The sequence below is a fragment of the Lactuca virosa genome, chromosome 1 (genome assembly GCF_052849685.1).
Source record: "Lactuca virosa cultivar CGN04683 chromosome 1, Lactuca_virosa_CGN04683_v6, whole genome shotgun sequence".
Lineage (NCBI taxonomy): Eukaryota > Viridiplantae > Streptophyta > Magnoliopsida > Asterales > Asteraceae > Lactuca > Lactuca virosa.
The window spans coordinates 262785560-262800792 of NC_136426.1; the positions used below are offsets into that span (position 1 = coordinate 262785560).

At 47.5% G+C, this 15233-nt stretch overlaps 44 non-coding genes across 44 annotated transcripts; all 44 read right to left on the reverse strand.

Annotated features, from left to right (window-relative positions):
- Nucleotides 1-28: 28 nt before the first annotated feature.
- LOC145155444 (5S ribosomal RNA) lies at nucleotides 29-147 on the reverse strand. Its single transcript, XR_013735884.1, has one exon. It is a non-coding gene; the product is annotated as a 5S ribosomal RNA (ribosomal RNA).
- Nucleotides 148-375: 228 nt separating this feature from the next.
- Nucleotides 376-494, reverse strand: LOC145137208 (5S ribosomal RNA). The gene has a single exon (XR_013720955.1). It is a non-coding gene; the product is annotated as a 5S ribosomal RNA (ribosomal RNA).
- Nucleotides 495-720: 226 nt separating this feature from the next.
- LOC145145442 (5S ribosomal RNA) lies at nucleotides 721-839 on the reverse strand. The gene has a single exon (XR_013726415.1). It is a non-coding gene; the product is annotated as a 5S ribosomal RNA (ribosomal RNA).
- Nucleotides 840-1067: 228 nt separating this feature from the next.
- LOC145145466 (5S ribosomal RNA) lies at nucleotides 1068-1186 on the reverse strand. Its single transcript, XR_013726438.1, has one exon. It is a non-coding gene; the product is annotated as a 5S ribosomal RNA (ribosomal RNA).
- Nucleotides 1187-1416: 230 nt separating this feature from the next.
- Nucleotides 1417-1535, reverse strand: LOC145153610 (5S ribosomal RNA). The gene has a single exon (XR_013734109.1). It is a non-coding gene; the product is annotated as a 5S ribosomal RNA (ribosomal RNA).
- A 231-nt stretch (nucleotides 1536-1766) lies between these two features.
- LOC145152996 (5S ribosomal RNA) lies at nucleotides 1767-1885 on the reverse strand. The gene has a single exon (XR_013733521.1). It is a non-coding gene; the product is annotated as a 5S ribosomal RNA (ribosomal RNA).
- A 227-nt stretch (nucleotides 1886-2112) lies between these two features.
- On the reverse strand, nucleotides 2113-2231 carry LOC145137219 (5S ribosomal RNA). The gene has a single exon (XR_013720964.1). It is a non-coding gene; the product is annotated as a 5S ribosomal RNA (ribosomal RNA).
- A 226-nt stretch (nucleotides 2232-2457) lies between these two features.
- LOC145145444 (5S ribosomal RNA) lies at nucleotides 2458-2576 on the reverse strand. The gene has a single exon (XR_013726417.1). It is a non-coding gene; the product is annotated as a 5S ribosomal RNA (ribosomal RNA).
- A 228-nt stretch (nucleotides 2577-2804) lies between these two features.
- Nucleotides 2805-2923, reverse strand: LOC145145478 (5S ribosomal RNA). The gene has a single exon (XR_013726449.1). It is a non-coding gene; the product is annotated as a 5S ribosomal RNA (ribosomal RNA).
- A 230-nt stretch (nucleotides 2924-3153) lies between these two features.
- LOC145153919 (5S ribosomal RNA) lies at nucleotides 3154-3272 on the reverse strand. Its single transcript, XR_013734409.1, has one exon. It is a non-coding gene; the product is annotated as a 5S ribosomal RNA (ribosomal RNA).
- Nucleotides 3273-3501: 229 nt separating this feature from the next.
- LOC145148740 (5S ribosomal RNA) lies at nucleotides 3502-3620 on the reverse strand. The gene has a single exon (XR_013729610.1). It is a non-coding gene; the product is annotated as a 5S ribosomal RNA (ribosomal RNA).
- A 230-nt stretch (nucleotides 3621-3850) lies between these two features.
- On the reverse strand, nucleotides 3851-3969 carry LOC145155733 (5S ribosomal RNA). The gene has a single exon (XR_013736162.1). It is a non-coding gene; the product is annotated as a 5S ribosomal RNA (ribosomal RNA).
- A 230-nt stretch (nucleotides 3970-4199) lies between these two features.
- On the reverse strand, nucleotides 4200-4318 carry LOC145153612 (5S ribosomal RNA). The gene has a single exon (XR_013734111.1). It is a non-coding gene; the product is annotated as a 5S ribosomal RNA (ribosomal RNA).
- A 232-nt stretch (nucleotides 4319-4550) lies between these two features.
- On the reverse strand, nucleotides 4551-4669 carry LOC145147760 (5S ribosomal RNA). The gene has a single exon (XR_013728653.1). It is a non-coding gene; the product is annotated as a 5S ribosomal RNA (ribosomal RNA).
- A 226-nt stretch (nucleotides 4670-4895) lies between these two features.
- LOC145145489 (5S ribosomal RNA) lies at nucleotides 4896-5014 on the reverse strand. The gene has a single exon (XR_013726460.1). It is a non-coding gene; the product is annotated as a 5S ribosomal RNA (ribosomal RNA).
- Nucleotides 5015-5244: 230 nt separating this feature from the next.
- Nucleotides 5245-5363, reverse strand: LOC145146744 (5S ribosomal RNA). Its single transcript, XR_013727673.1, has one exon. It is a non-coding gene; the product is annotated as a 5S ribosomal RNA (ribosomal RNA).
- Nucleotides 5364-5583: 220 nt separating this feature from the next.
- Nucleotides 5584-5702, reverse strand: LOC145155735 (5S ribosomal RNA). The gene has a single exon (XR_013736164.1). It is a non-coding gene; the product is annotated as a 5S ribosomal RNA (ribosomal RNA).
- Nucleotides 5703-5931: 229 nt separating this feature from the next.
- LOC145155554 (5S ribosomal RNA) lies at nucleotides 5932-6050 on the reverse strand. Its single transcript, XR_013735988.1, has one exon. It is a non-coding gene; the product is annotated as a 5S ribosomal RNA (ribosomal RNA).
- A 231-nt stretch (nucleotides 6051-6281) lies between these two features.
- LOC145137395 (5S ribosomal RNA) lies at nucleotides 6282-6400 on the reverse strand. The gene has a single exon (XR_013721048.1). It is a non-coding gene; the product is annotated as a 5S ribosomal RNA (ribosomal RNA).
- Nucleotides 6401-6627: 227 nt separating this feature from the next.
- On the reverse strand, nucleotides 6628-6746 carry LOC145145502 (5S ribosomal RNA). Its single transcript, XR_013726472.1, has one exon. It is a non-coding gene; the product is annotated as a 5S ribosomal RNA (ribosomal RNA).
- Nucleotides 6747-6975: 229 nt separating this feature from the next.
- LOC145152997 (5S ribosomal RNA) lies at nucleotides 6976-7094 on the reverse strand. The gene has a single exon (XR_013733522.1). It is a non-coding gene; the product is annotated as a 5S ribosomal RNA (ribosomal RNA).
- Nucleotides 7095-7320: 226 nt separating this feature from the next.
- Nucleotides 7321-7439, reverse strand: LOC145145515 (5S ribosomal RNA). Its single transcript, XR_013726483.1, has one exon. It is a non-coding gene; the product is annotated as a 5S ribosomal RNA (ribosomal RNA).
- Nucleotides 7440-7660: 221 nt separating this feature from the next.
- LOC145136358 (5S ribosomal RNA) lies at nucleotides 7661-7779 on the reverse strand. Its single transcript, XR_013720412.1, has one exon. It is a non-coding gene; the product is annotated as a 5S ribosomal RNA (ribosomal RNA).
- A 228-nt stretch (nucleotides 7780-8007) lies between these two features.
- Nucleotides 8008-8126, reverse strand: LOC145156018 (5S ribosomal RNA). The gene has a single exon (XR_013736444.1). It is a non-coding gene; the product is annotated as a 5S ribosomal RNA (ribosomal RNA).
- Nucleotides 8127-8356: 230 nt separating this feature from the next.
- Nucleotides 8357-8475, reverse strand: LOC145153920 (5S ribosomal RNA). The gene has a single exon (XR_013734410.1). It is a non-coding gene; the product is annotated as a 5S ribosomal RNA (ribosomal RNA).
- A 230-nt stretch (nucleotides 8476-8705) lies between these two features.
- Nucleotides 8706-8824, reverse strand: LOC145152484 (5S ribosomal RNA). Its single transcript, XR_013733011.1, has one exon. It is a non-coding gene; the product is annotated as a 5S ribosomal RNA (ribosomal RNA).
- A 231-nt stretch (nucleotides 8825-9055) lies between these two features.
- LOC145146745 (5S ribosomal RNA) lies at nucleotides 9056-9174 on the reverse strand. The gene has a single exon (XR_013727674.1). It is a non-coding gene; the product is annotated as a 5S ribosomal RNA (ribosomal RNA).
- A 223-nt stretch (nucleotides 9175-9397) lies between these two features.
- On the reverse strand, nucleotides 9398-9516 carry LOC145155736 (5S ribosomal RNA). The gene has a single exon (XR_013736165.1). It is a non-coding gene; the product is annotated as a 5S ribosomal RNA (ribosomal RNA).
- A 238-nt stretch (nucleotides 9517-9754) lies between these two features.
- LOC145145219 (5S ribosomal RNA) lies at nucleotides 9755-9873 on the reverse strand. Its single transcript, XR_013726205.1, has one exon. It is a non-coding gene; the product is annotated as a 5S ribosomal RNA (ribosomal RNA).
- A 229-nt stretch (nucleotides 9874-10102) lies between these two features.
- LOC145152998 (5S ribosomal RNA) lies at nucleotides 10103-10221 on the reverse strand. Its single transcript, XR_013733523.1, has one exon. It is a non-coding gene; the product is annotated as a 5S ribosomal RNA (ribosomal RNA).
- A 227-nt stretch (nucleotides 10222-10448) lies between these two features.
- LOC145145527 (5S ribosomal RNA) lies at nucleotides 10449-10567 on the reverse strand. Its single transcript, XR_013726494.1, has one exon. It is a non-coding gene; the product is annotated as a 5S ribosomal RNA (ribosomal RNA).
- Nucleotides 10568-10796: 229 nt separating this feature from the next.
- LOC145152999 (5S ribosomal RNA) lies at nucleotides 10797-10915 on the reverse strand. The gene has a single exon (XR_013733524.1). It is a non-coding gene; the product is annotated as a 5S ribosomal RNA (ribosomal RNA).
- Nucleotides 10916-11141: 226 nt separating this feature from the next.
- Nucleotides 11142-11260, reverse strand: LOC145154820 (5S ribosomal RNA). The gene has a single exon (XR_013735286.1). It is a non-coding gene; the product is annotated as a 5S ribosomal RNA (ribosomal RNA).
- A 227-nt stretch (nucleotides 11261-11487) lies between these two features.
- LOC145145539 (5S ribosomal RNA) lies at nucleotides 11488-11606 on the reverse strand. The gene has a single exon (XR_013726506.1). It is a non-coding gene; the product is annotated as a 5S ribosomal RNA (ribosomal RNA).
- Nucleotides 11607-11845: 239 nt separating this feature from the next.
- Nucleotides 11846-11964, reverse strand: LOC145153001 (5S ribosomal RNA). The gene has a single exon (XR_013733527.1). It is a non-coding gene; the product is annotated as a 5S ribosomal RNA (ribosomal RNA).
- A 227-nt stretch (nucleotides 11965-12191) lies between these two features.
- Nucleotides 12192-12310, reverse strand: LOC145145550 (5S ribosomal RNA). Its single transcript, XR_013726517.1, has one exon. It is a non-coding gene; the product is annotated as a 5S ribosomal RNA (ribosomal RNA).
- Nucleotides 12311-12533: 223 nt separating this feature from the next.
- Nucleotides 12534-12652, reverse strand: LOC145145278 (5S ribosomal RNA). Its single transcript, XR_013726259.1, has one exon. It is a non-coding gene; the product is annotated as a 5S ribosomal RNA (ribosomal RNA).
- A 228-nt stretch (nucleotides 12653-12880) lies between these two features.
- On the reverse strand, nucleotides 12881-12999 carry LOC145156019 (5S ribosomal RNA). The gene has a single exon (XR_013736445.1). It is a non-coding gene; the product is annotated as a 5S ribosomal RNA (ribosomal RNA).
- A 230-nt stretch (nucleotides 13000-13229) lies between these two features.
- LOC145153921 (5S ribosomal RNA) lies at nucleotides 13230-13348 on the reverse strand. The gene has a single exon (XR_013734411.1). It is a non-coding gene; the product is annotated as a 5S ribosomal RNA (ribosomal RNA).
- Nucleotides 13349-13577: 229 nt separating this feature from the next.
- Nucleotides 13578-13696, reverse strand: LOC145145562 (5S ribosomal RNA). Its single transcript, XR_013726528.1, has one exon. It is a non-coding gene; the product is annotated as a 5S ribosomal RNA (ribosomal RNA).
- Nucleotides 13697-13925: 229 nt separating this feature from the next.
- On the reverse strand, nucleotides 13926-14044 carry LOC145146747 (5S ribosomal RNA). Its single transcript, XR_013727676.1, has one exon. It is a non-coding gene; the product is annotated as a 5S ribosomal RNA (ribosomal RNA).
- A 227-nt stretch (nucleotides 14045-14271) lies between these two features.
- Nucleotides 14272-14390, reverse strand: LOC145155737 (5S ribosomal RNA). Its single transcript, XR_013736166.1, has one exon. It is a non-coding gene; the product is annotated as a 5S ribosomal RNA (ribosomal RNA).
- A 231-nt stretch (nucleotides 14391-14621) lies between these two features.
- LOC145145574 (5S ribosomal RNA) lies at nucleotides 14622-14740 on the reverse strand. Its single transcript, XR_013726539.1, has one exon. It is a non-coding gene; the product is annotated as a 5S ribosomal RNA (ribosomal RNA).
- Nucleotides 14741-14970: 230 nt separating this feature from the next.
- On the reverse strand, nucleotides 14971-15089 carry LOC145152561 (5S ribosomal RNA). Its single transcript, XR_013733093.1, has one exon. It is a non-coding gene; the product is annotated as a 5S ribosomal RNA (ribosomal RNA).
- Between the last annotated feature and the right edge of the window lie 144 nt (nucleotides 15090-15233).

Consider the following 15233-nt stretch of genomic DNA (forward strand, 5'->3'; position numbering starts at 1 on the left):
AAAAAACGCAAACGGACAATGAAAAAGGGGGGTGCAACACGAGGACTTCCCAGGGGGTCACCCATCCTAGTACTACTCTCGCCCAAGCACGCTTAACTGCGGAGTTCTGATGGGATCCGGTGCATTAGTGCTGGTAAGATCGCACCCGAAATACTGTCCATGCTTATTGCTTGTATGTCTTAAAAGACGCAGAACCTCATTTGTTTTCGTACGCGAGGCGTGGAACCCACGTGACCGATCTGCTCCGTTCCAAAAATACGAAAACCATCAACCATGAAGCGGAGGCCACCCGAGCATAGAAATAGCAAGAAAGAAAAAAAACAAAAAAAAACCGCACGTAAAATCTAAAAAAACGCAAACGGACAACGAAAAAGGGGGGTGCAACACGAGGACTTCCCAGGGGGTCACCCATCCTAGTACTACTCTCGCCCAAGCACGCTTAACTGCGGAGTTCTGATGGGATCCGGTGCATTAGTGCTGGTATGATCGCACCGGAAATACTATCCATGCTTATTGCTTTTATGTCTTAAAAGACGCAAAACCTCCTTTGATTTCGTACGCGAGGCGTGGAACCCACGTGACCGATCAGCTCCGTTCCAAAAATACGAAAACCATCAACCATGAACCGGAGGCCACCCGAGCATAGAAATAGCAAGAAAGAAAAAAAAAAAAAAAACCGCACGTAAAATCTAAAAAAACGCAAACGGACAACGAAAAAGGGGGTTGCAACACGAGGACTTCCCATGGGGTCACCCATCCTAGTACTACTCTCGCCCAAGCACGCTTAACTGCGGAGTTCTGATGGGATCCGGTGCATTAGTGCTGGTAAGATCGCACCCGAAATACTGTCCATGCTTATTGCTTGTATGTCTTAAAAGACGCAGAACCTCATTTGTTTTCGTACGCGAGGCGTGGAACCCACGTGACCGATCTGCTCCGTTCCAAAAATACGAAAACCATCAACCATGAAGCGGAGGCCACCCGAGCATAGAAATAGCAAGAAAGAAAAAAAACAAAAAAAAACCGCACGTAAAATCTAAAAAAACGCAAACGGACAACGAAAAAGGGGGGTGCAACACGAGGACTTCCCAGGGGGTCACCCATCCTAGTACTACTCTCGCCCAAGCACGCTTAACTGCGGAGTTCTGATGGGATCCGGTGCATTAGTGCTGGTATGATCGCACCCGAAATACTATCCATGCTTATTGCTTGTATGTCTTAAAAGACGCAGAACCTCCTTTGTTTTCGTACGCGAGGCGTGGGACCCACGTGACCGATCGGCTCCGTTCCAAAAATACGAAGACCATGAACCATGAAACGGAGGCCACCCGAGCATAGAAATAGCAAGAAAGAAAAAAAAAACAAAAAAAAACCGCACGTAAAATCTAAAAAAACGCAAACGGACAACGAAAAAGGGGGGTGCAACACGAGGACTTCCCAGGGGGTCACCCATCCTAGTACTACTCTCGCCCAAGCACGCTTAACTGCGGAGTTCTAATGGGATCCGGTGCATTAGTGCTGGTATGATCGCACCCAAAATACTATCCATGCTTATTGCTTGTATGTCTTAAAAGACGCAGAAACTCCTTTGTTTTCGTACGCGAGGCGTGGGACCCACGTGACCGATCAGCTCCGTTCCAAAAATACGAAGACCATCAACCATGAAGCGGAGGCCACCCGAGCATAGAAATAGCAAGAAAGAAAAAAAAAAACAAAAAAAAACCGCACGTAAAATCTAAAAAAACGCAAACGGACAACGAAAAAGGGGGGTGCAACACGAGGACTTCCCATGGGGTCACCCATCCTAGTACTACTCTCGCCCAAGCACGCTTAACTGCGGAGTTCTGATGGGATCCGGTGCATTAGTGCTGGTATGATCGCACCCGAAATACTGTCCATGCTTATTGCTTGTATGTCTTAAAAGACACAGAACCTCCTTTGTTTTCGTACGCGAGGCGTGGGACCCACGTGACCGATCGGCTCCGTTCCAAAAATACGAAGACCATGAACCATGAAACGGAGGCCACCCGAGCATAGAAATAGCAAGAAAAAAAAAACAAAAAAAAACCGCACGTAAAATCTAAAAAAACGCAAACGGACAATGAAAAAGGGGGGGTGCAACACGAGGACTTCCCAGGGGGTCACCCATCCTAGTACTACTCTCGCCCAAGCACGCTTAACTGCGGAGTTCTGATGGGATCCGGTGCATTAGTGCTGGTATGATCGCACCGGAAATACTATCCATGCTTATTGCTTTTATGTCTTAAAAGACGCAAAACCTCCTTTGATTTCGTACGCGAGGCGTGGAACCCACGTGACCGATCAGCTCCGTTCCAAAAATACGAAAACCATCAACCATGAACCGGAGGCCACCCGAGCATAGAAATAGCAAGAAAGAAAAAAAAAAAAAAAACCGCACGTAAAATCTAAAAAAACGCAAACGGACAACGAAAAAGGGGGTTGCAACACGAGGACTTCCCATGGGGTCACCCATCCTAGTACTACTCTCGCCCAAGCACGCTTAACTGCGGAGTTCTGATGGGATCCGGTGCATTAGTGCTGGTAAGATCGCACCCGAAATACTGTCCATGCTTATTGCTTGTATGTCTTAAAAGACGCAGAACCTCATTTGTTTTCGTACGCGAGGCGTGGAACCCACGTGACCGATCTGCTCCGTTCCAAAAATACGAAAACCATCAACCATGAAGCGGAGGCCACCCGAGCATAGAAATAGCAAGAAAGAAAAAAAACAAAAAAAAACCGCACGTAAAATCTAAAAAAACGCAAACGGACAACGAAAAAGGGGGGTGCAACACGAGGACTTCCCAGGGGGTCACCCATCCTAGTACTACTCTCGCCCAAGCACGCTTAACTGCGGAGTTCTGATGGGATCCGGTGCATTAGTGCTGGTATGATCGCACCCGAAATACTATCCATGCTTATTGCTTGTATGTCTTAAAAGACGCAGAACCTCCTTTGTTTTCGTACGCGAGGCGTGGGACCCACGTGACCGATCGGCTCCGTTCCAAAAATACGAAGACCATGAACCATGAAACGGAGGCCACCCGAGCATAGAAATAGCAAGAAAGAAAAAAAAACAAAAAAAAAACCGCACGTAAAATCTAAAAAAACGCAAACGGACAACGAAAAAGGGGGATGCAACACGAGGACTTCCCAGGGGGTCACCCATCCTAGTACTACTCTCGCCCAAGCACGCTTAACTGCGGAGTTCTGATGGGATCCGGTGCATTAGTGCTGGTATGATCGCACCCGAAATACTATCCATGCTTATTGCTTGTATGTCTTAAAAGACGCAGAACCTCCTTTGTTTTCGTACGCGAGGCGTGGGACCCACGTGACCGATCGGCTCCGTTCCAAAAATACGAAGACCATGAACCATGAAACGGAGGCCACCCGAGCATAGAAATAGCAAGAAAGAAAAAAAAACAAAAAAAAACCGCACGTAAAATCTAAAAAAACGCAAACGGACAACGAAAAAGGGGGGTGCAACATGAGGACTTCCCAGGGGGTCACCCATCCTAGTACTACTCTCGCCCAAGCACGCTTACCTGTGGAGTTCTGATGGGATCCGGTGCATTAGTGCTGGTATGATCGCACCCGAAATACTATCCATGCTTATTGCTTGTATGTCTTAAAAGACGCAGAACCTCCTTTGTTTTCGTACGCGAGGCGTGGGACCCACGTGACCGATCGGCTCCGTTCCAAAAATACGAAGACCATGAACCATGAAACGGAGGCCACCCGAGCATAGAAATAGCAAGAAAGAAAAAAAAAACAAAAAAAAACCGCACGTAAAATCTAAAAAAACGCAAACGGACAACGAAAAAGGGGGGTGCAACACGAGGACTTCCGAGGGGGTCACCCATCCTAGTACTACTCTCGCCCAAGCACGCTTAACTGCGGAGTTCTGATGGGATCCGGTGCATTAGTGCTGGTATGATCGCACCCGAAATACTATCCATGCTTATTGCTTGTATGTCTTAAAAGACGCAGAACCTCCTTTGTTTTCGTACGCGAGGCGTGGGACCCACGTGACCGATCGGCTCCGTTCCAAAAATACGAAGACCATGAACCATGAAACGGAGGCCACCCGAGCATAGAAATAGCAAGAAAGAAAAAAAAAACAAAAAAAAACCGCACGTAAAATCTAAAAAAACGCAAACGGACAACGAAAAAGGGGGGTGCAACACGAGGACTTCCCAGGGGGTCACCCATCCTAGTACTACTCTCGCCCAAGCACGCTTAACTGCGGAGTTCTAATGGGATCCGGTGCATTAGTGCTGGTATGATCGCACCCAAAATACTATCCATGCTTATTGCTTGTATGTCTTAAAAGACGCAGAAACTCCTTTGTTTTCGTACGCGAGGCGTGGGACCCACGTGACCGATCAGCTCCGTTCCAAAAATACGAAGACCATCAACCATGAAGCGGAGGCCACCCGAGCATAGAAATAGCAAGAAAGAAAAAAAAAAAACAAAAAAAAACCGCACGTAAAATCTAAAAAAACGCAAACGGACAACGAAAAAGGGGGGTGCAACACGAGGACTTCCCATGGGGTCACCCATCCTAGTACTACTCTCACCCAAGCACGCTTAACTGCGGAGTTCTGATGGGATCCGGTCTATTAGTGCTGGTATGATCGCACCCGAAATACTGTCCATGCTTATTGCTTGTATGTCTTAAAAGACACAGAACCTCCTTTGTTTTCGTACGCGAGGCGTGGGACCCACGTGACCGATCGGCTCCGTTCCAAAAATACGAAGACCATGAACCATGAAACGGAGGCCACCCGAGCATAGAAAGAGCAAGAAAAAAAAAACAAAAAAAAACCGCACGTAAAATCTAAAAAAACGCAAACGGACAACGAAAAAGGGGGGTGCAACACGAGGACTTCCCAGGGGGTCACCCATCCTAGTACTACTCTCGCCCAAGCACGCTTAACTGCGGAGTTCTGATGGGATCCGGTGCATTAGTGCTGGTATGATCGCACCCGAAATACTATCCATGCTTATTGCTTGTATGTCTTAAAAGACGCAGAACCTCCTTTGTTTTCGTACGCGAGGCGTGGGACCCATGTGACCGATCGGCTCCGTTCCAAAAATACGAAGACCATGAACCATGAAACGAAGGCCACCCGAGCATAGAAATAGCAAGAAAGAAAAAAAAAACAAAAAAAAACCGCACGTAAAATCTAAAAAAACGCAAACGGACAACGGAAAAGGGGGGTGCAACATGAGGACTTCCCAGGGGGTCACCCATCCTAGTACTACTCTCGCCCAAGCACGCTTAACTGTGGAGTTCTGATGGGATCCGGTGCATTAGTGCTGGTATGATCGCACCCGAAATACTATCCATGCTTATTGCTTGTATGTCTTAAAAGACGCAGAACCTCCTTTGTTTTCGTACGCGAGGCGTGGGACCCACGTGACCGATCGTCTCCGTTCCAAAAATACGAAGACCATGAACCATGAAACGGAGGCCACCCGAGCATAGAAATAGCAAGAAAGAAAAAAAAAACCGCACGTAAAATCTAAAAAAACGCAAACGGACAACGAAAAAGGGGGGTGCAACACGAGGACTTCCGAGGGGGTCACCCATCCTAGTACTACTCTCGCCCAAGCACGCTTAACTGCGGAGTTCTGATGGGATCCGGTGCATTAGTGCTGGTATGATCGCACCCGAAATACTATCCATGCTTATTGCTTGTATGTCTTAAAAGACGCAGAACCTCCTTTGTTTTCATACGCGAGGCGTGGGACCCACGTGACCGATCGGCTCCGTTCCAAAAATACGAAGACCATGAACCATGAAACGGAGGCCACCCGAGCATAGAAATAGCAAGAAAGAAAAAAAAACAAAAAAAAACCGCACGTAAAATCTAAAAAAACGCAAACGGACAACGAAAAAGGGGGGTGCAACACGAGGACTTCCCAGGGGATCACCCATCCTAGTACTACTCTCGCCCAAGCACGCTTAACTGCGGAGTTCTGATGGGATCCGGTGCATTAGTGCTGGTATGATCGCACCCAAAATACTATCCATGCTTATTGCTTGTATGTCTTAAAAGACGCAGAAACTCCTTTGTTTTCGTACGCGAGGCGTGGGACCCACGTGACCGATCAGCTCCGTTCCAAAAATACGAAGACCATCAACCATGAAGCGGAGGCCACCCGAACATAGAAATAGCAAGAAAGAAAAAAAAACAAAAAAAAACCGCACGTAAAATCTAAAAAAACGCAAACGGACAACGAAAAAGGGGGGGGGGCAACACGAGGACTTCCCATGGGGTCACCCATCCTAGTACTACTCTCGCCCAAGCACGCTTAACTGCGGAGTTCTGATGGGATCCGGTGCATTAGTGCTGGTATGATCGCACCCGAAATACTGTCCATGCTTATTGCTTGTATGTCTTAAAAGACACAGAACCTCCTTTGTTTTCGTACGCGAGGCGTGGGACCCACGTGACCGATCGGCTCCGTTCCAAAAATACGAAGACCATGAACCATGAAACGGAGGCCACCCGAGCATAGAAATCGCAAGAAAAAAAAAACAAAAAAAAACCGCACGTAAAATCTAAAAAAACGCAAACGGACAATGAAAAAGGGGGGGTGCAACACGAGGACTTCCCAGGGGGTCACCCATCCTAGTACTACTCTCGCCCAAGCACGCTTAACTGCGGAGTTCTGATGGGATCCGGTGCATTAGTGCTGGTATGATCGCACCCGAAATACTATCCATGCTTATTGCTTTTATGTCTTAAAAGACGCAGAACCTCCTTTGTTTTCGTACGCGAGGCGTGGAACCCACGTGACCGATCGGCTCCGTTCCAAAAATACGAAAACCATCAACCATGAAGCGGAGGCCACCCGAGCATAGAAATAGCAAGAAAGAAAAAAAAACAAAAAAAAACCGCACGTAAAATCTAAAAAAACGCAAACGGACAACGAAAAAGGGGGGTGCAACACGAGGACTTCCCATGGGGTCACCCATCCTAGTACTACTCTCGCCCAAGCACGCTTAACTGCGGAGTTCTGATGGGATCCGGTGCATTAGTGCTGGTATGATCGCACCCAAAATACTGTCCATGCTTATTGCTTGTATGTCTTAAAAGACACAGAACCTCCTTTGTTTTCGTACGCGAGGCGTGGGACCCACGTGACAGATCGGCTCCGTTCCAAAAATACGAAGACCATGAACCATGAAACGGAGGCCACCCGAGCATAGAAATAGCAAGAAAAAAAAACAAAAAAAAACCGCACGTAAAATCTAAAAAAACGCAAACGGACAACGAAAAAGGGGGGGTGCAACACGAGGACTTCCCAGGGGGTCACCCATCCTAGTACTACTCTCGCCCAAGCACGCTTAACTGCGGAGTTCTGATGGGATCCGGTGCATTAGTGCTGGTATGATCGCACCCGAAATACTATCCATGCTTATTGCTTTTATGTCTTAAAAGACGCAAAACCTCCTTTGATTTCGTACGCGAGGCGTGGAACCCACGTGACCGATCAGCTCCGTTCCAAAAATACAAAAACCATCAACCATGAACCGGAGGCCACCCGAGCATAGAAATAGCAAGAAAGAAAAAAAAAAACCGCACGTAAAATCTAAAAAAACGCAAACGGACAACGAAAAAGGGGGTTGCAACACGAGGACTTCCCATGGGGTCACCCATCCTAGTACTACTCTCGCCCAAGCACGCTTAACTACGGAGTTCTGATGGGATCCGGTGCATTAGTGCTGGTATGATCGCACCCGAAATACTGTCCATGCTTATTGCTTGTATGTCTTAAAAGACGCAGAACCTCCTTTGTTTTCGTACGCGAGGCGTGGAACCCACGTGACCGATCTGCTCCGTTCCAAAAATACGAAAACCATCAACCATGAAGCGGAGGCCACCCGAGCATAGAAATAGCAAGAAAGAAAAAAAACAAAAAAAAACCGCACGTAAAATCTAAAAAAACGCAAACGGACAACGAAAAAGGGGGGTGCAACACGAGGACTTCCCAGGGGGTCACCCATCCTAGTACTACTCTCGCCCAAGCACGCTTAACTGCGAAGTTCTGATGGGATCCGGTGCATTAGTGCTGGTATGATCGCACCCGAAATACTATCCATGCTTATTGCTTGTATGTCTTAAAAGACGCAGAACCTCCTTTGTTTTCGTACGCGAGGCGTGGGACCCACGTGACCGATCGGCTCCGTTCCAAAAATACGAAGACCATGAACCATGAAACAGAGGCCACCCGAGCATAGAAATAGCAAGAAAGAAAAAAAAACAAAAAAAAAACCGCACGTAAAATCTAAAAAAACGCAAACGGACAACGAAAAAGGGGGATGCAACACGAGGACTTCCCAGGGGGTCACCCATCCTAGTACTACTCTCGCCCAAGCACGCTTAACTGCGGAGTTCTGATGGGATCCGGTGCATTAGTGCTGGTATGATCGCACCCGAAATACTATCCATGCTTATTGCTTGTATGTCTTAAAAGACGCAGAACCTCCTTTGTTTTCGTACGCGAGGCGTGGAACCCACGTGACCGATCGGCTCCGTTCCAAAAATACGAAAACCATCAACCATGAAGCGGAGGCCACCCGAGCATAGAAATAGCAAGAAAGAAAAAAAAAACAAAAAAAAACCGCACGTAAAATCTAAAAAAACGCAAACGGACAACGAAAAAGGGGGGTGCAACACGAGGACTTCCCAGGGGGTCACCCATCCTAGTACTACTCTCGCCCAAGCACGCTTAACTGCGGAGTTCAGATGGGATCCGGTGCATTAGTGCTGGTATGATCGCACCCGAAATACTATCCATGCTTATTGCTTGTATGTCTTAAAAGACGCAGAACCTCCTTTGTTTTCGTACGCGAGGCGTGGGACCCACGTGACCGATCGGCTCCGTTCCAAAAATACGAAGACCATGAACCATGAAACGGAGGCCACCCGAGCATAGAAATAGCAAGAAAGAAAAAAAAAACAAAAAAAAAACCGCACGTAAAATCTAAAAAAACGCAAACGGACAACGGAAAAGGGGGGTGCAACATGAGGACTTCCCAGGGGGTCACCCATCCTAGTACTACTCTCGCCCAAGCACGCTTAACTGTGGAGTTCTGATGGGATCCGGTGCATTAGTGCTGGTATGATCGCACCCGAAATACTATCCATGCTTATTGCTTGTATGTCTTAAAAGACGCAGAACCTCCTTTGTTTTCGTACGCGAGGCGTGGGACCCACGTGACCGATCGGCTCCGTTCCAAAAATACGAAGACCATGAACCATGAAACGGAGGCCACCCGAGCATAGAAATAGCAAGAAAGAAAAAAAAAAAAACCGCACGTAAAATCTAAAAAAACGCAAACGGACAACGAAAAAGGGGGGTGCAACACGAGGACTTCCGAGGGGGTCACCCATCCTAGTACTACTCTCGCCCAAGCACGCTTAACTGCGGAGTTCTGATGGGATCCGGTGCATTAGTGCTGGTATGATCGCACCCGAAATACTATCCATGCTTATTGCTTGTATGTCTTAAAAGACGCAGAACCTCCTTTGTTTTCATACGCGAGGCGTGGGACCCACGTGACCGATCGGCTCCGTTCCAAAAATACGAAGACCATGAACCATGAAACGGAGGCCACCCGAGCATAGAAATAGCAAGAAAGAAAAAAAAACAAAAAAAAACCGCACGTAAAATCTAAAAAAACGCAAACGGACAACGAAAAAGGGGGGGGGGGGGGGGGCAACACGAGGACTTCCCAGGGGATCACCCATCCTAGTACTACTCTCGCCCAAGCACGCTTAACTGCGGAGTTCTGATGGGATCCGGTGCATTAGTGCTGGTATGATCGCACCCAAAATACTATCCATGCTTATTGCTTGTATGTCTTAAAAGACGCAGAAACTCCTTTGTTTTCGTACGCGAGGCGTGGGACCCACGTGACCGATCAGCTCCGTTCCAAAAATACGAAGACCATCAACCATGAAGCGGAGGCCACCCGAGCATAGAAATAGCAAGAAAGAAAAAAAAACAAAAAAAAACCGCACGTAAAATCTAAAAAAACGCAAACGGACAACGAAAAAGGGGGGTGCAACACGAGGACTTCCCATGGGGTCACCCATCCTAGTACTACTCTCGCCCAAGCACGCTTAACTGCGGAGTTCTGATGGGATCCGGTGCATTAGTGCTGGTATGATCGCACCCGAAATACTGTCCATGCTTATTGCTTGTATGTCTTAAAAGACACAGAACCTCCTTTGTTTTCGTACGCGAGGCGTGGGACCCACGTGACCGATCGGCTCCGTTCCAAAAATACGAAGACCATGAACCATGAAACGGAAGCCACCCGAGCATAGAAATAGCAAGAAAAAAAAAACAAAAAAAAACCGCACGTAAAATCTAAAAAAACGCAAACGGACAATGAAAAAGGGGGGGTGCAACACGAGGACTTCCCAGGGGGTCACCCATCCTAGTACTACTCTCGCCCAAGCACGCTTAACTGCGGAGTTCTGATGGGATCCGGTGCATTAGTGCTGGTATGATCGCACCCGAAATACTATCCATGCTTATTGCTTTTATGTCTTAAAAGACGCAGAACCTCCTTTGTTTTCGTACGCGAGGCGTGGAACCCACGTGACCGATCGGCTCCGTTCCAAAAATACGAAAACCATCAACCATGAAGCGGAGGCCACCCGAGCATAGAAATAGCAAGAAAGAAAAAAAAACAAAAAAAAACCGCACGTAAAATCTAAAAAAACGCAAACGGACAACGAAAAAGGGGGGTGCAACACGAGGACTTCCCATGGGGTCACCCATCCTAGTACTACTCTCGCCCAAGCACGCTTAACTGCGGAGTTCTGATGGGATCCGGTGCATTAGTGCTGGTATGATCGCACCCAAAATACTGTCCATGCTTATTGCTTGTATGTTTTAAAAGACACAGAACCTCCTTTGTTTTCGTACGCGAGGCGTGGGACCCACGTGACAGATCGGCTCCGTTCCAAAAATACGAAGACCATGAACCATGAAACGGAGGCCACCCGAGCATAGAAATAGCAAGAAAAAAAAAACAAAAAAAAACCGCACGTAAAATCTAAAAAAACGCAAACGGACAACGAAAAAGGGGGGTGCAACACGAGGACTTCCTAGGGGGTCACCCATCCTAGTACTACTCTCGCCCAAGCACGCTTAACTGCGGAGTTCTGATGGGATCCGGTGCATTAGTGCTGGTATGATCGCACCCGAAATACTGTCCATGCTTATTGCTTGTATGTCTTAAAAGACACAGAACCTCCTTTGTTTTCGTACGCGAGGCGTGGGACCCACGTGACCGATCGGCTCCGTTCCAAAAATACGAAGACCATGAACCATGAAACGGAGGCCACCCGAGCATAGAAATAGCAAGAAAAAAAAACAAAAAAAAAACCGCACGTAAAATCTAAAAAAACGCAAACGGACAATGAAAAAGGGGGGGTGCAACACGAGGACTTCCCAGGGGGTCACCCATCCTAGTACTACTCTCGCCCAAGCACGCTTAACTGCGGAGTTCTGATGGGATCCGGTGCATTAGTGCTGGTATGATCGCACCCGAAATACTATCCATGCTTATTGCTTTTATGTCTTAAAAGACGCAGAACCTCCTTTGTTTTCGTACGCGAGGCGTGGAACCCACGTGACCGATCGGCTCCGTTCCAAAAATACGAAAACCATCAACCATGAAGCGGAGGCCACCCGAGCATAGAAATAGCAAGAAAGAAAAAAAAACAAAAAAAAACAAAAAAAAACCGCACGTAAAATCTAAAAAAACGCAAACGGACAACGAAAAAGGGGGGTGCAACACGAGGACTTCCCATGGGGTCACCCATCCTAGTACTACTCTCGCCCAAGCACGCTTAACTGCGGAGTTCTGATGGGATCCGGTGCATTAGTGCTGGTATGATCGCACCCAAAATACTGTCCATGCTTATTGCTTGTATGTCTTAAAAGACACAGAACCTCCTTTGTTTTCGTACGCGAGGCGTGGGACCCACGTGACAGATCGGCTCCGTTCCAAAAATACGAAGACCATGAACCATGAAACGGAGGCCACCCGAGCATAGAAATAGCAAGAAAAAAAAAACAAAAAAAAACCGCACGTAAAATCTAAAAAAACGCAAACGGACAACGAAAAAGGGGGGGTGCAACACGAGGACTTCCCAGGGGGTCACCCATCCTAGTACTACTCTCGCCCAAGCACGCTTAACTGCGGAGTTCTGATGGGATCCGGTGCATTAGTGCTGGTATGATCGCACCCGAAATACTATCCATGCTTATTGCTTTTATGTCTTAAAAGACGCAAAACCTCCTTTGATTTCGTACGCGAGGCGTGGAACCCACGTGACCGATCAGCTCCGTTCCAAAAATACGAAAACCATCAACCATGAACCGGAGGCCACCCGAGCATAGAAATAGCAAGAAAGAAAAAAAAAAAAAACCGCCGTAAAATCTAAAAAAACGCAAACGGACAACGAAAAAGGGGGTTGCAACACGAGGACTTCCCATGGGGTCACCCATCCTAGTACTACTCTCGCCCAAGCACGCTTAACTGCAGAGTTCTGATGGGATCCGGTGCATTAGTGCTGGTATGATCGCACCCGAAATACTGTCCATGCTTATTGCTTGTATGTCTTAAAAGACGCAGAACCTCCTTTGTTTTCGTACGCGAGGCGTGGAACCCACGTGACCGATCTGCTCCGTTCCAAAAATACGAAAACCATCAACCATGAAGCGGAGGCCACCCGAGCATAGAAATAGCAAGAAAGAAAAAAAACAAAAAAAAACCGCACGTAAAATCTAAAAAAACGCAAACGGACAACGAAAAAGGGGGGTGCAACACGAGGACTTCCCAGGGGGTCACCCATCCTAGTACTACTCTCGCCCAAGCACGCTTAACTGCGAAGTTCTGATGGGATCCGGTGCATTAGTGCTGGTATGATCGCACCCGAAATACTATCCATGCTTATTGCTTGTATGTCTTAAAAGACGCAGAACCTCCTTTGTTTTCGTACGCGAGGCGTGGGACCCACGTGACCGATCGGCTCCGTTCCAAAAATACGAAGACCATGAACCATGAAACAGAGGCCACCCGAGCATAGAAATAGCAAGAAAGAAAAAAAAACAAAAAAAAAACCGCACGTAAAATCTAAAAAAACGCAAACGGACAACGAAAAAGGGGGATGCAACACGAGGACTTCCCAGGGGGTCACCCATCCTAGTACTACTCTCGCCCAAGCACGCTTAACTGCGGAGTTCTGATGGGATCCGGTGCATTAGTGCTGGTATGATCGCACCCGAAATACTATCCATGCTTATTGCTTGTATGTCTTAAAAGACGCAGAACCTCCTTTGTTTTCGTACGCGAGGCGTGGAACCCACGTGACCGATCGGCTCCGTTCCAAAAATACGAAAACCATCAACCATGAAGCGGAGGCCACCCGAGCATAGAAATAGCAAGAAAGAAAAAAAAACAAAAAAAAACCGCACGTAAAATCTAAAAAAACGCAAACGGACAACGAAAAAGGGGGGTGCAACACGAGGACTTCCCAGGGGGTCACCCATCCTAGTACTACTCTCGCCCAAGCACGCTTAACTGCGGAGTTCTGATGGGATCCGGTGCATTAGTGCTGGTATGATCGCACCCGAAATACTATCCATGCTTATTGCTTGTATGTCTTAAAAGACGCAGAACCTCCTTTGTTTTCGTACGCGAGGCGTGGGACCCACGTGACCGATCGGCTCCGTTCCAAAAATACGAAGACCATGAACCATGAAACGGAGGCCACCCGAGCATAGAAATAGCAAGAAAGAAAAAAAAACAAAAAAAAACCGCACGTAAAATCTAAAAAAACGCAAACGGACAACGGAAAAGGGGGGTGCAACATGAGGACTTCCCAGGGGGTCACCCATCCTAGTACTACTCTCGCCCAAGCACGCTTAACTGTGGAGTTCTGATGGGATCCGGTGCATTAGTGCTGGTATGATCGCACCCGAAATACTATCCATGCTTATTGCTTGTATGTCTTAAAAGACGCAGAACCTCCTTTGTTTTCGTACGCGAAGCGTGGGACCCACGTGACCGATCGGCTCCGTTCCAAAAATACGAAGACCATGAACCATGAAACGGAGGCCACCCGAGCATAGAAATAGCAAGAAAGAAAAAAAAAAAAAAAAACCGCACGTAAAATCTAAAAAAACGCAAACGGACAACGAAAAAGGGGGGTGCAACACGAGGACTTCCGAGGGGGTCACCCATCCTAGTACTACTCTCGCCCAAGCACGCTTAACTGCGGAGTTCTGATGGGATCCGGTGCATTAGTGCTGGTATGATCGCACCCGAAATACTATCCATGCTTATTGCTTGTATGTCTTAAAAGACGCAGAACCTCCTTTGTTTTCATACGCGAGGCGTGGGACCCACGTGACCGATCGGCTCCGTTCCAAAAATACGAAGACCATGAACCATGAAACGGAGGCCACCCGAGCATAGAAATAGCAAGAAAGAAAAAAAAAACAAAAAAAAAACCGCACGTAAAATCTAAAAAAACGCAAACGGACAACGAAAAAGGGGGGTGCAACACGAGGACTTCCCAGGGGGTCACCCATCCTAGTACTACTCTCGCCCAAGCACGCTTAACTGCGGAGTTCTGATGGGATCCGGTGCATTAGTGCTGGTATGATCGCACCCGAAATACTATCCATGCTTATTGCTTGTATGTCTTAAAAGACGCAGAACCTCCTTTGTTTTCGTACGCGAGGTGTGGGACTCACGTGACCGATCGGCTCCGTTCCAAAAATACGAAGACCATGAACCATGAAACGGAGGCCATCCGAGCATAGAAATAGCAAGAAAGAAAAAAAAACAAAAAAAAAACCGCACGTAAAATCTAAAAAAACGCAAACGGACAACGAAAAAGGGGGGTGCAACACGAGGACTTCCCAGGGGGTCACCCATCCTAGTACTACTCTCGCCCAAGCACGCTTAACTGCGGAGTTCTGATGGGATCCGGTGCGTTAGTGCTGGTATGATCGCACCCGAAATACTATCCATGCTTATTGCTTGTATGTCTTAAAAGACGCAGAACCTCCTTTGTTTTCGTACGCGAGGCGTGGGACCCACGTGACCGATCGGCTCCGTTCCAAAAATACGAAGACCATGAACCATGAAACGGAGGCCACCC